Raw genomic sequence first — 12,176 nt, forward strand, 5'->3', positions numbered from 1 at the left:
GTGACCTAGAAAGATTCTTTAATATTTAACATTTTTTTACTGGGAAATAAAATCCAGCAGTGTACATATGACTTAATAAATGTTTTGTAGGTTAGACAAACAAGAAAAAAATGTACTAAAATGATGAGAAATGTTGAAGAATTGCTGGTTAGCTTAGCATGTGAAATTGGTGCTAAGAACTAGCATACAGGACATGTAGTATCATATTTTCAGGAATCAAACAATATTGTTGTTTTTGAGGTTGCCACAGCAGATCACCCAGTCCACATGCTTCGATTCGGCACAGGTTTTACACCGGATGCCCTTCCTGACACAACCCTTCTATTTAACCCAGGGACCAGTGCTGAGAATTAACCCTTCAGTGGCTGTGTTAGCGCCCTACCTGGGAATCAAACCCAGGCCACAGCAATGACAGTGCGGGATCCTGCTGCTGGACCACCAGGAGGCTTCAGGAATCAAACAATAAACTGAATTAAATTGCAAATATGATGGCAAATTCATTATTCTGTCTTAGAATTCTGACAGACTAAAAGAGGATTAGCATTTTGTGCGACTCAATCAGCTTCTAATTCAGTAGTCTGGGCACTGATCAGGAAGGCGGCCATTTTAAGTTCTGTTTTTCTCTCTCTCTTTCTCTCTCTCTCTCTCTCTCTCTCCATCACAAAATCCTTACAGATGACTGGAACATTTGCTCCCACAATGCACCTCCAAAAAACCAGGAAACATCGGTGCTCCCTCATAGGCTATTATATTTTCTGAAGTGTTTCAGCTAAAAAACAAAATGGTGAATGAACCGAAATCTCAGCCGACTTCATCTCCAAAAGAAAAGTAAAAGCAGCTTCTTCTGGTTGTTGTAGCTCTCAAATGATTACCCTTATATACGTTATAGATTTTGAACTTTATGCTTTGTTTGAGTTTAACGACTTTTAAGTGTTTAATTAGTTAAAAATTCCACTAGCTAACCTGCGATCTTGCTTAGAACTATGACAGAACCGTGTGTGATTAAGCCAACATTTTTATCTGACATATTAAACTGAAATATTTAATAAGTTTGGGTTTTTACGCTGACTGATGTGGAAATTGGACTGAAAGTCATCAGTGTTGTCGTTGATCTGGTGCTGGAACTGATGTACATGATCTGATGATTCCTGACCTAACGAGCAGATTGAGACATGCCCAATGACGTCAAAGAAAAAGTGGAAGACGAAAGGGGACAAACAGGTCGTGGGAGACGCTAAGGGTCATAACTTGTCTGGAGCGAAAGGGTTCAGTGTGATTAACGTCCAGCAGCAGCAGCTCATGAGGACGTTCTGTAAAGAAGCAGAAATTGAGCCATGGCTCTTTGGTTGTAATTCCTCTGACAGCGCTAAGCTTGTTAAGGCTAATGAAATTAGCTCTGGCTGTGTGGTGTCATGTTGACGGCTGACTTTTACAGTAATCACCCAGATGCCATCGGCGCTTAAAAGCAGGAATAGAGACAGTGCAGTCACACGACGCTGTGTGTTTATCAGACTGGATGAATATTAATATTTTCATGAGCGCGCTAAGAGACTTAAACTGAAATCATTAGCGCAGAGACACAACTGGCTAATCACTTAAAGCTAATTACTGTATTTACATTAGCAGCTATTAGCCTCTGATGCCTCTTCTTGGCGGTATGATGGAAGATATCCAGAACTTTATTAGAAAGCTAAGTCTGTGTTCACAGGTTAATGAGGCGGCGACAGGAAGTGACAGGAAGCTTTTCTTTCCCACTTTTTCACATGACGCCATTTTGCTGCTTCGCAAAAGTTTGTGTGCACCATTTCTCATTATACAATAGAAATTTGAATGTGTTTTCGGAGACGTTCAAAATATATTTATAAATACAATGAGGTGAGTTTCAGCACAGCAACATTCCGGTCTGGAAGTTTTTTCCGAGGTCGTGACTGAGGCTCCGGTTTACTTATTTCTACCTGGACCATATGGTCAGTGACATATCTGTCTCGATTTAACCTCATTTTGTGAATAAGATGCTGATCACAACTGACCCAGAAAGATGTCCAGAAATGTGTAGATGCCCAAAAATATCAAGTTTCAAGAAGGAAGAAGTTGTCTTATTATTAATTTTGTTATGTTTTTGATTTTTTATTTAATTTTTTTGTTTCTTTTTACTATTAATAATGTTTTTCTCTGTTCCGTTTTTCTTGTTTTAGGATGTGATTCTCTCTTGCAGGCTGTGCTACAAAACTTATCTTTAAAACAGCACATTAAATAATACAGTCGAATGTCCTGAACACGTTTGTTGGTCAGATTCTGACGCTTTGCCTTCGGTCTTTTGTATCCGAGCAGAAATGTCGTGACGGTGGGGAAGCCACCCAGAGCTCCATGATGTTATTATATGAACTCTCTGGCATTAAATTCATATAAATGTCTCGAGCAGACAGTGACACCATGACTTGTTTTTCTTTCCCTCGTTACAACGTCGTTACTTGGTTTCACCAGAGTCCATATCGATTCAAACGAATCACAGCATGTATTTTTAATGCCCTGAGAAAGAGGCGAGCTGTTCCTGATGCTGTGCGGCGAGCCGGATTTTCTGGAGTGGATTATAATTCTCGGGGCGCATTAAAAAATCAGGGCAGTCAGGTGTGACGACGGCTCATCAGGCAAGGAGATGACATCGTCATCGATGAGGAAGAGTACACTGGTGAGAAGCACAGGGGTGGGCAGGTCATAGTGGTGGTGGTGGAGGTGGTGGTGGTGGTGTTGGGTGTGATGGGGGCGGCGGTTAAAAATCAGTCTCAGGAATAAATCACTTGGGAAGTCTTGTCTTTTATTGGCCAAAAAAAACCAAGGCTTGCTGAGGGTGAGATCAATAAGCGTGGATATGTAGCGCATGTGAAGTAGCTTTTCCTGCTAATGAGGCCTGAAACCCACTGAGTTCAGGAAGCAGCTCATGATCTCCTGACAGACGGAGAGAGAAAATGAGGAAGAAGGAAGAAAAGACTGAAGGTGGGTTGGATGGATGGATGGACAGATGGATGGAGAAATGGATGGATGGCCACGTGGACAGATGAATGGATGTATGGATGGATAGATGGATGGATGGAGGAACGGATAAATGAGTAGACAGACGGATTAATGGACTAATGGAGGGATGGACTGATAGATGTATGGATAGATGGAGGAATGGAAGGATGGATGGATGGATGGATGGATGGATGAAACCTCAGCAAGAGCATTGTGTCTATGTTTACCAGGTGATGTATTATGGATGAAACAGTATGGCGCTGAATGAGCTGCACCTTTTGATTGTCGTTCTTCACAGGACAGCGTGTCAGAGCATGACAGAGTGTGTGAGAGAGTGATAGTGTGGGAGAGTGTGAGATCGTGTGAGAAAGCATCTGAGAGCGTGTGAGAGAACATGAGAGATCATGTGAGAGGGTGTGAGAGAGCGTGTTTGAGAGCATGTGAGACAGTGAGAGTGTGAGCGTGTATGAGTGTGTGAGAGCGTTTGTGAGAGAACATCTGAGAGTGTGTGAAATTGTGAGAGCATGGGAGAAAGTGAGAGTGTAGGAGTGTGTGAGAGAGCATGTGAGAGTGAGTGAGATTGTGAGAGCATGTGTGAGAGCGTGTGAGTGTGAGAGTGCGTGAAAGCGTGTGTGAGAGAATGTGAGAGAGTGTGAGGTGTGTGAAAGCGTCTGAGAGCGTGTGAGAGAGTGTGACAGAGCGTGTGAGAGCATGAAAGAGCACAAGACAGCGTGTGAGAGTGCATAAGAGCATAAGCGTGTGAAAGCATGTGAGAGTGGATGAGAGTGTGAGAGAGTGTGTGAAAGCATGTGAGAGAGTGTGAGAGAAAGTGTGAAAGCGTGAGCTAGGGGGCTGATTTCAAATGACAACTTGAAGCCCAAGTGGTTATTGATGTAATATCTGCGGCTCATTTGCCCAGTCGACTGTGCTGTTGTGTGCTGTGCTGCGTGCCTGCTCTGGGAATCTATCAGAGCCGCTAACGAGCGCGTTCACCAGTGCTGCCTATTTGTACCCACTGGATCTCTCAGCGTAGCATATGGCCACACCGGAGGTAGATACGTCAACACACAGGCATCATCCTGTTAAACGCTCACGTGAGTGCCGCAGTTAAAGCGCTCCGCGAGGTCTGCGAGGTCTGCAAGTCGTGATTAAGAGCAGTGACGCTAAGTACCCGAACATCTGGAAAGGCGCAGGAGGCATTGAGGAGTCGCTCGAGAGATCGGTTTTATTTATTGCTGAGGAATTTAACATCATCTGTTTTAGTAATAATTAACATCCTCGTTTTCTTCTTGCAAACTTGATTCCCACCGAGGTAAGAGAAGGTTGAGTGCAAAAGTTTGTACACCCTCGTATTTCCGACAGGGGTGGACAGTAGACATGGAAGAACACGTAACGTGCAGCTAATAAAGCAGTTTTACTCATTTCTGTTGAAACTGATTATCAAAAAATGTGAAGATTGAAAAGTTGTTTACGAAATAAATCGTTACTAACATCATCACAAATGGAAATAGTTTTGTTTGCAGCCTTTTCTTTTTTTTTACTGTATTTTGTAGATCATTTGTTCAGAACCAGTGCTGAGCAGTGAAAAGTGCTTCAAGCTAACGCTAATGCAGTGCTCCGAGTGAGTTTATGGGCTTCTGCAGTATCTAAATGCTCTCTAACTTCTGCATTGAGATCCATCTAAAGGATAAAGAGCCTCGCGAGGAAAGCATTTCAATGCAGCGAGACAGCTGAAAGTAATTTGTCCATGAAAAGCAGGAGGATTTTTTTTTTTTTCTTTGTAGATAAACCTAAGCTAGCTGTAATCAGCAGAACGATTCCTCTCCTCCTGACGTTTTCTCCCGTACGCCGGGCCTCGCCTGGACCTCAGAAGCATCTGTCACTGCTCACGGGGGATCAGCCAAGCTGATGATATGTACACTCTGTGCGCTGGGAGATTTCTTCAGGCTCTTTCGTCTTCGATTATTTATTTCCTCCGAGTTGCAGTACATGTCGGCTCTCGTTCCAGGAATAGCTGAGGAACGTCGCGAAATCTCTCGCCATAACAACGGCCTGCTGGAGGAGAGCCGGATTTCTCAGTGTATGAAGGGGGTTGAGTTAGACAGCATGCTGTGCTCTATTTTCTGCATCGCAGCACTGTTGAGTGCTTGAATCTGATTGGTCAGAAGCATTCAGGTTTTATATTAATGCACTACATTTAGCATTTCTATAGCAACAGCTTATTAGCTTATGATTATTTTTTGCGGGTTTTGCCTAGTGGCGAGTTTGCTTCTGTTTTTGCTGCGTCCGTGTTGATGATTGATTGTCTTTGTCATGTTCCACTCCACAGTGGTGGTTAATATGAAGCTCATATGAAAATATACACTCAGGACTTTGTAGTGACAAGGATTTGTAGGGTTTTATAAGTATTTCTGTTTTTCCCTAAACTACTAGGGGCGATATATTCATAGTACAGTTCCAAAAATGCAAAAGCGATTCATTTTTTTCCATCTCTCTGTCTGGCTGTCTCAATCTGTCTGTCCATCTGATGCTCATGAACTCTGTCTTCTTTTAATTGAGATTGGAAAAAAAAAGAAAATTGGACTTTCCGTGTCGATCTTCTTTGATTCATTTTCATGGATGGTTTGGTGACCAATTACCAAAAAGTGCCTTAACCATTCCTCTGCTCGCCGCTTGTCTGAACCTGCTGTGTTGGAAAAAAAGACAGAACCCGGCATTTTTAACAGAGTACTACTTTGCCTCGCAGCAGTCATGACATGTTTCTGGTGGTCCCACTTAACGCAGCACGACGAGATGAGCAAATATTCCAATTAGAACGCCCTGCTAAGCCTTGTCATTTGCTCGGCGGTTGCCAGACTTAAGTGCCATCGAATTACGCCTCGTCTGCGCCTGTGTTTTTATTTTCATTATAATTGCTAAATGTGACATGGTGGAATTTTTCTTTGTGGACGCTCGGGATGCTCGTTTGTGCAGTTTATCGACTGATATAATAACTCGAATAACACAATGGAGCTCTGATGCTGAGTTAGGATCCATGCTCAGATAAAAATCCTGGTGGAAAAAGAATGATCCGGAATCAAAATGGCCAGAGACGCAAGCCTAGAGGATTAAAACAAGGCAGCCGGGGTAAAACGAAAGCTCTAGATTTAGTCATACATCATCATTTACATTTCTGGAGTTTGGCAGAGCAACTTAAGTTTTGTTTCATTTTATACATCAGAACATTTTGTGGGTTAAGGGCCTTGCTCAGGGGCTCAGCAGTGGCAGCTTGGTGGACCTGGGATTTGCATCAGTAGTCCAGCACCTTAACCACTGAGTTACCACATTCCATATAGAGGATGTATCAGGTATTAAACTGATAAGAAGATTTTAGCCAAAAGGCTGAGAAGTGATCTCATTACCCTAATTATACACTGAGATCGGCAAGAGTTCCCAAGAACCGAATAACGGGTTCAAACGATGCCAGATCGATTTGATACCTCGATTCCACCTCATTCATCATGTGACCCAGAAGTTCAGCATCTTTAATGATGCACAAGAGTGAAGTGTGTAACCCAAAGTTCTACAACAAACAATACAATAATAAAATTTCATCAAAGTGTTGATTGTCGCTTTAGGTTGTGTTCCAAATGGCTTCTTAAGCCTAGTGATGCTCTAATGCTTTACTCCTGAAGTGAACCATTGAGCCTACAAGAGTGTAGGAGATTTTTAAAACCTTCATTTGGGACAGTGTTCAAGGTTTCAGGGCTTTTTTCTTTTTTTTTTCATGACGATGTCCTTACAGCGTTCGACTTGAAAATTAAAGCCCCGTCGGTTATATGGAAATGTCTGAAAACACCGTTATACATTCCTTCAGAGACACAGAGAGAAACCGAACACATTTCAGGGTGAACAAGAAAAAAAGAAAAGACCCGGCCCCGGAGAGACGCACGAATATAATCGCCCTTCGTTTCAGCCGTCTTTAGTGCCGAACCTCACACCCAGAATAGATATGAGAGAAAAGCTGTGGTTCTGCCGCTCTGTGATGTCTTTCTGTTAGCGCTCTGTCCCAGGGCCTCCATTAAACTCCATAGAAAAGGTCAAATGACGCTAATGGCGTTCTAAATAAGCACGAGCCACGTCCTCGCCGCCTCGGTGATGAACGATGAGCGTGGCTTATACCAGCCCCTTGCACTTTTTCTGCTCGCTTAGGTTTTACGAGCGCCATGGATCTGGTGAGTAATATTCAAAAGAAAAAAGGGTAGCGGTACTTTCATAGAAAGTAGAAAAAAAAACTTTTTTTAAAAAAACTTAAAGGTGCAAAAAAACCATTCCTATATCTAAGGTAGGGTGCTGCATTCGCAAGTTTGTTTATGGATGAGATTTGATGAAATTCAGCTTATCTTAGCAATCTATCTAAACCTGGGCGACGTGCCAGGAGGCCAAGAGCGCACCGAGAATGGAAATTCCATTATGTGTATATTTCAGCAGTATCAATAATGGAGACAAAAAGCAAGCCAAGCACAAGGCAAGGCGAGAGACGTATTAGAAAACGGACCCGAATCACGACCTCAGTCTTGCAAACCATTTGAATAAACTTTCCCCGAGTCCTCTGTGTCACGGACAGACTCTGGAGCAGGTGAGTGTGTTGTTTAAGAGGTTTCATCGACCGTTCTCATGATCCCTTTCCAAATAAAATGTACGTACTCGCCTAACGTTTAATTTTTCTCTTTTTTTGTAAACTTTCAACGTGTCTTTCTGTTTTTGCCGATGTCATGGCTAGACATTACTCCAAAAAAAAAAAAGTTCATTAAGTTAAATTGTGTTCATCAAAACCTGGTACATCCGTAAATGGAAGTGCGAAGATCCAATCAGATTGCAGCAACTGTGATCATCATGGCTGTCGAGAGACTGGGACAAGATCCCGGAAGTACCAAGAAGACATGTCTGTCAAGTACAAACATATTCACTGTAGAGTGGAACCTCTGCATAGGAATGATCTCACTTACGAACTTTCACCTTCGAAATCTTGCAAGAAATTTGCATCGGCATACGCAGCATTTTTGGCATATGAACAAACTGAACGCCGGGTTAAGTTGCGTGTATGTCCGGGGGCCGTTCAAAACTTGTTTGCATCAGTGGAAAGCCAAGTGAAGTCAATCGAAGCAAACTTTACAAATTAAAAAAAAAAAATTCAGTCAGTAAAAGCTGTTTAGAAAGAGTCAACCCACGATACTAACATAGCCTTCAGCATGCGTTCAAAAGCTAGTTGATTTTTCATGTGTTTTTTTGTTGTTTGGTGGCGTGGGTGGTCTGTTCTATTTTTAGCCCAAGCTTGGTGGTACGACTTCCTGTGAGGAGCCTCTTGACATGGAATGTTTGGCTTGGGTCAGTTCTTTGTAAGCAGCCATACAGTTTACATACGCTTCGTATTGGGAATACTGGTCATATTTCTGGGCGGCTGGAACGGATTATCTGCATTTACATTATTTCTTATGGGAAAATTCATTTTGCAATACAAATTTTTACCTTAAGAACTCTTTAATGTAAATCAGATTAGGTGAAATGTTTATAAGGGATCTAAGAGTTTATTCTTTCTGATTTATGTGTTTATAAGTGTTTATAAGTGCTTATAACTGATTTGTTCCATGGCAAGAAAAGCACAAGAATAAATCGACTTTGGTGTAATTCTCATCAGACAGTTGTCACGTTTCACCTGAAGTCACGCAGACGCTGCTCACACTTTCTGCTAGTAAGTTTATTATAATAAATGAATGATGCTAATAGATTCCTACCAGAGCAGATGCTTCATCCACCAAACCAGGCCATGGAAGGATCAGTGCTCAGGGTTTTAGTTAGATGTTACTGAGACATCTCGAAATAGTATTTGATTGATTTAAATCCAGTGGCTCGTTAATCTGACAGTGTTCCAGAAAGATCTCCGTTATTGTGCAAGCCAATTTCCAAGTTTTTTTTTTTTTTTTTTTTTTTTAAAGCCCCTGCCTATTGAATCCCCAGTGAAGTGCTTCAAGTTCCTCACTCGCCAGAGTCGCTCTTAAGCTGCTCTTTGTGCATACAGGATTGCAAAAAGAAACCTAAGAGACACAGTTGGCTTTCCAAACCACTGAACTTGTCTGTAGTGTATCTCTGAGCCAAAGCCGGTGTGCGAGTTCAAATGTACTTTTCTGGCTTTCACTGGTCCGGTGTTATCTCTCCTGAACCAGACTCGCTCTCCTCTCGCCTCTCTCTGACAATTTCCCTGTCAAATACAACCGTCTGTCTGAAGGTTACACTTAACCATGCCTGTACTCGACCCTCAATTATCCATTAAGGAGAAGGATTATTTCAAGAAAAACACAATATTCTTTAAGATCTGGGAGCAGAACAGCTGAATAATTAACTTGTCTTATGAATGAATGCTCAACATCCAACCTTTTACTGTGCATTACGTGGCTTAGTGGCTTTCTAATTAAAGAGATTTAATAGAGTCAATAATGCAATAAAGGTCATTTTAGCATGGACTTTGACCTGGTCAGAACGTTCTGCCGATTTAGCAATTAATTGTATGACTTCTGAAATTCCAATTTAGAATAAGAGCTCTGAGAGTACCGAGAATTTCCTTTCTCGTCAAGCCAATTTAAGAAAAATAGACACCTTTTATCTCGAAAATCAAAGACTTAATGATTACTTAATTAGAAGAAAGCTTGAGTCAAAAAAAATTAAAAATAATAGTCATAACCATGAGGAATCAGAACCAAATGTAGTACTTTTCCTACTCAAGACCTTCAATCCTAATACTCACTAAAAAGTAGTTTGTTGAAATGATAAATATATGAATACTTTATGCTGAAGCCTTGTTTACTTATACAAGCTATACTATTGCTGAAGTAGGCAAAAAGCTTGCACAAAGTGAAAAAAACTAATTATTGGGGAACATTTGTGCCCAGGCTAATCACCAGAAGCACTGGGACTAGCACGTGCCATCCGTATGCTAGGTGTATTTAGTGTTTCTGGTCTATTTAGGCCACAGTAAAGCTTGAGTCTGTAGTTCAGTTCTTCCTTTTTATCACCCAGAGATCGGACTCTTTCCAGCTAAAAGCGCATCCATCATCGTCCACCGAGGGGACATATGGTGGAAACATTTGGGGGGGAAAAAACAAAGAGGAAAAAAACAATTAAGATGCGCTTAGCTCAGCGATGCAGCAAACAAACAAAGCTCTCTCTCAGCAGAATACCACACCAAAGTCGAAGATACACACAATATGCAAACCAGCAAGACTCGGCCATTTACAAGCAGCTCGGAGGAAACGTCACTGTTCTCTGTTTAGCTGAGAGTGCAGGGAAATGTCAACAACCTTCATTCCGGCTTTTCACTGCTTTCTGCCTCAAAGTTATTTCTGGAACTGAAACGTAGCATGTCTAAGCATCCAATAAAGCAGAATTCATCCTGAAAGTCGAGACATCCTACTCTTTTTATGTAGAAAAGTTTTAAGCAGGGTCAAATTTCACAGACTAAGCTGCTGTGTCTATCTATCTATCTATCTATCTATCTATCTATCTATCTATCTATCTATCTATCTATCTAGCTATCTAGCTATCTATCTAGCTATCATTTTTGTCATGTTGTAAAAGATTCCAGAGCACAAAAGAAGATTGAACTGTGCTCTGATCCTTTTGTATTAATTGAGTACTGAATCTTAATAAAACACACAGAGCTTCATCAACAATGACAAGTGTTTCAAAGAATTACAGTTAATGTCACAGTGACCTTCATCACCCTTTTAGCCAGAGCCATTAGAAATTCTCCAGCTGCTCATCAACTCAGTCATAAGACCACCATACCCGCACCAACCCAACCCCCCCCCCCCCCCCCTGCTCCCCGCCCTTCACCTACTCACTCAGCTTTGCATCTTTCGCTCTTTCGCTTGCTGTTTTGTTTACGCTGAAAAACCCTGCACCTCTGTTTCCGTGGAGATGGGAGGCAGTCTTCCTTCACCGTCATGGTCAGCTTATTCTTCTCCGAAACGATGCTCCAGCCGCTCGTCGGAGGAGGAGAAGAAGGAGGAGGAGGAGGAGAAGAAGAAGAGAGAGTTTGGATGCTTGGATAAACACATGCCTGGCATTTCTTTCATTTACATTCCTTACACTTCTTCCTCACACAGTGCTCAAAAGGAAGGATGAAAGTGGTGCATTCTCTTTGCACATCTTGCTGTAGCTGCAAGACCAGGAATAATAATAATAATACTAATACTAATAATAATAATAATAATAATAATAATAATAATAATAATAATAATAATAATAATAATATCTAACTACAGTTTTCCCACAAATGCCCAAAATTGAATGCAGAGGTGTGGTTGAGTGTGAAGGCCAGACTGGGTGGGTTTTCATTTTCAGCTTCCTTGGATGGGAGCAGAACCTCAATTTTGGATCAAGAGTAAAAGCAGAAGATCTTCATTCGCATAGACAGCATGACTTTCTGTGTTTTCAAATTGTGGTTGCATTTAATAAGTGTTGTGGGAAAAAAAGCTGCTCTTCTTTTCTTACTAGGGCTTTGTCTGCCCAAGCAGAGGCTTTTTCACCCACATTGTCCATCCAAATAGGGATCTTCTGACCAGTCTAGTGCTTCACATTGTTACACTGAGTTAGACTTGGATACTAGTGAGTATTCTTCCTCCCCTTCTGACAAAAACATAATAGCAAACATTTTTCTGTTCTTATTCCGGCTTTGTCCGCCCAAGTAGGGATGGTTTACGTTCAACTGGAGACGTCTTCCACCGAGTGGTCATGTTCTCTACTCAGTTTACAGTCAAGTTAGAGTATGCATTTTTGCACCCAAGTAGGGACCCAAGTTGTTGACCCAAGTTGGGTTGTCTTCTGCCCAACTGGGGGTTTCTTCAGTCCAAGCATCTTCAGCCTCAGAGGGAATTCCATCTGTTTCAATCACTGACTCCTTCTCACCAAGGAGTGGTTTGCCCTGCCTAGTCTAGGGCTTCACATCATCGGTCTGAGGGGTTTGAGCTAGATACTAGTGTTCATTCAATTGGTGATTTCTTTTTTACAAGCAAATCTTCTTCCATTCAAGTGGGACTTCTTCTAACAAATCCCAAGATGGGGTTTATTCAGTACAAGTCCCTCAAAAGTAACTTATTCTTTTCCAATTGTGAGCTGGTTCTGCCCAT

At 41.7% G+C, this 12,176-nt stretch overlaps 1 long non-coding RNA gene across 2 annotated transcripts in view; it reads right to left on the reverse strand.

The window, feature by feature from the left end:
* LOC131348110 (uncharacterized) overlaps positions 1 to 11,025 on the reverse strand; it is a 32,982-nt gene extending 21,957 nt beyond the window's left edge. Inside the window, exon 1 of one of the 2 annotated variants that reach the window (XR_009203888.1) lies at positions 10,890 to 11,025. This is a non-coding gene — a long non-coding RNA (uncharacterized LOC131348110). Of the gene's footprint in view, positions 1 to 10,885 lie in introns of both variants that reach the window. The other variant, XR_009203887.1, reaches the window with a different exon arrangement.
* Between the last annotated feature and the right edge of the window lie 1,151 nt (positions 11,026 to 12,176).

Source organism: Hemibagrus wyckioides, linkage group LG28 (genome assembly GCF_019097595.1).
Source record: "Hemibagrus wyckioides isolate EC202008001 linkage group LG28, SWU_Hwy_1.0, whole genome shotgun sequence".
Lineage (NCBI taxonomy): Eukaryota > Metazoa > Chordata > Actinopteri > Siluriformes > Bagridae > Hemibagrus > Hemibagrus wyckioides.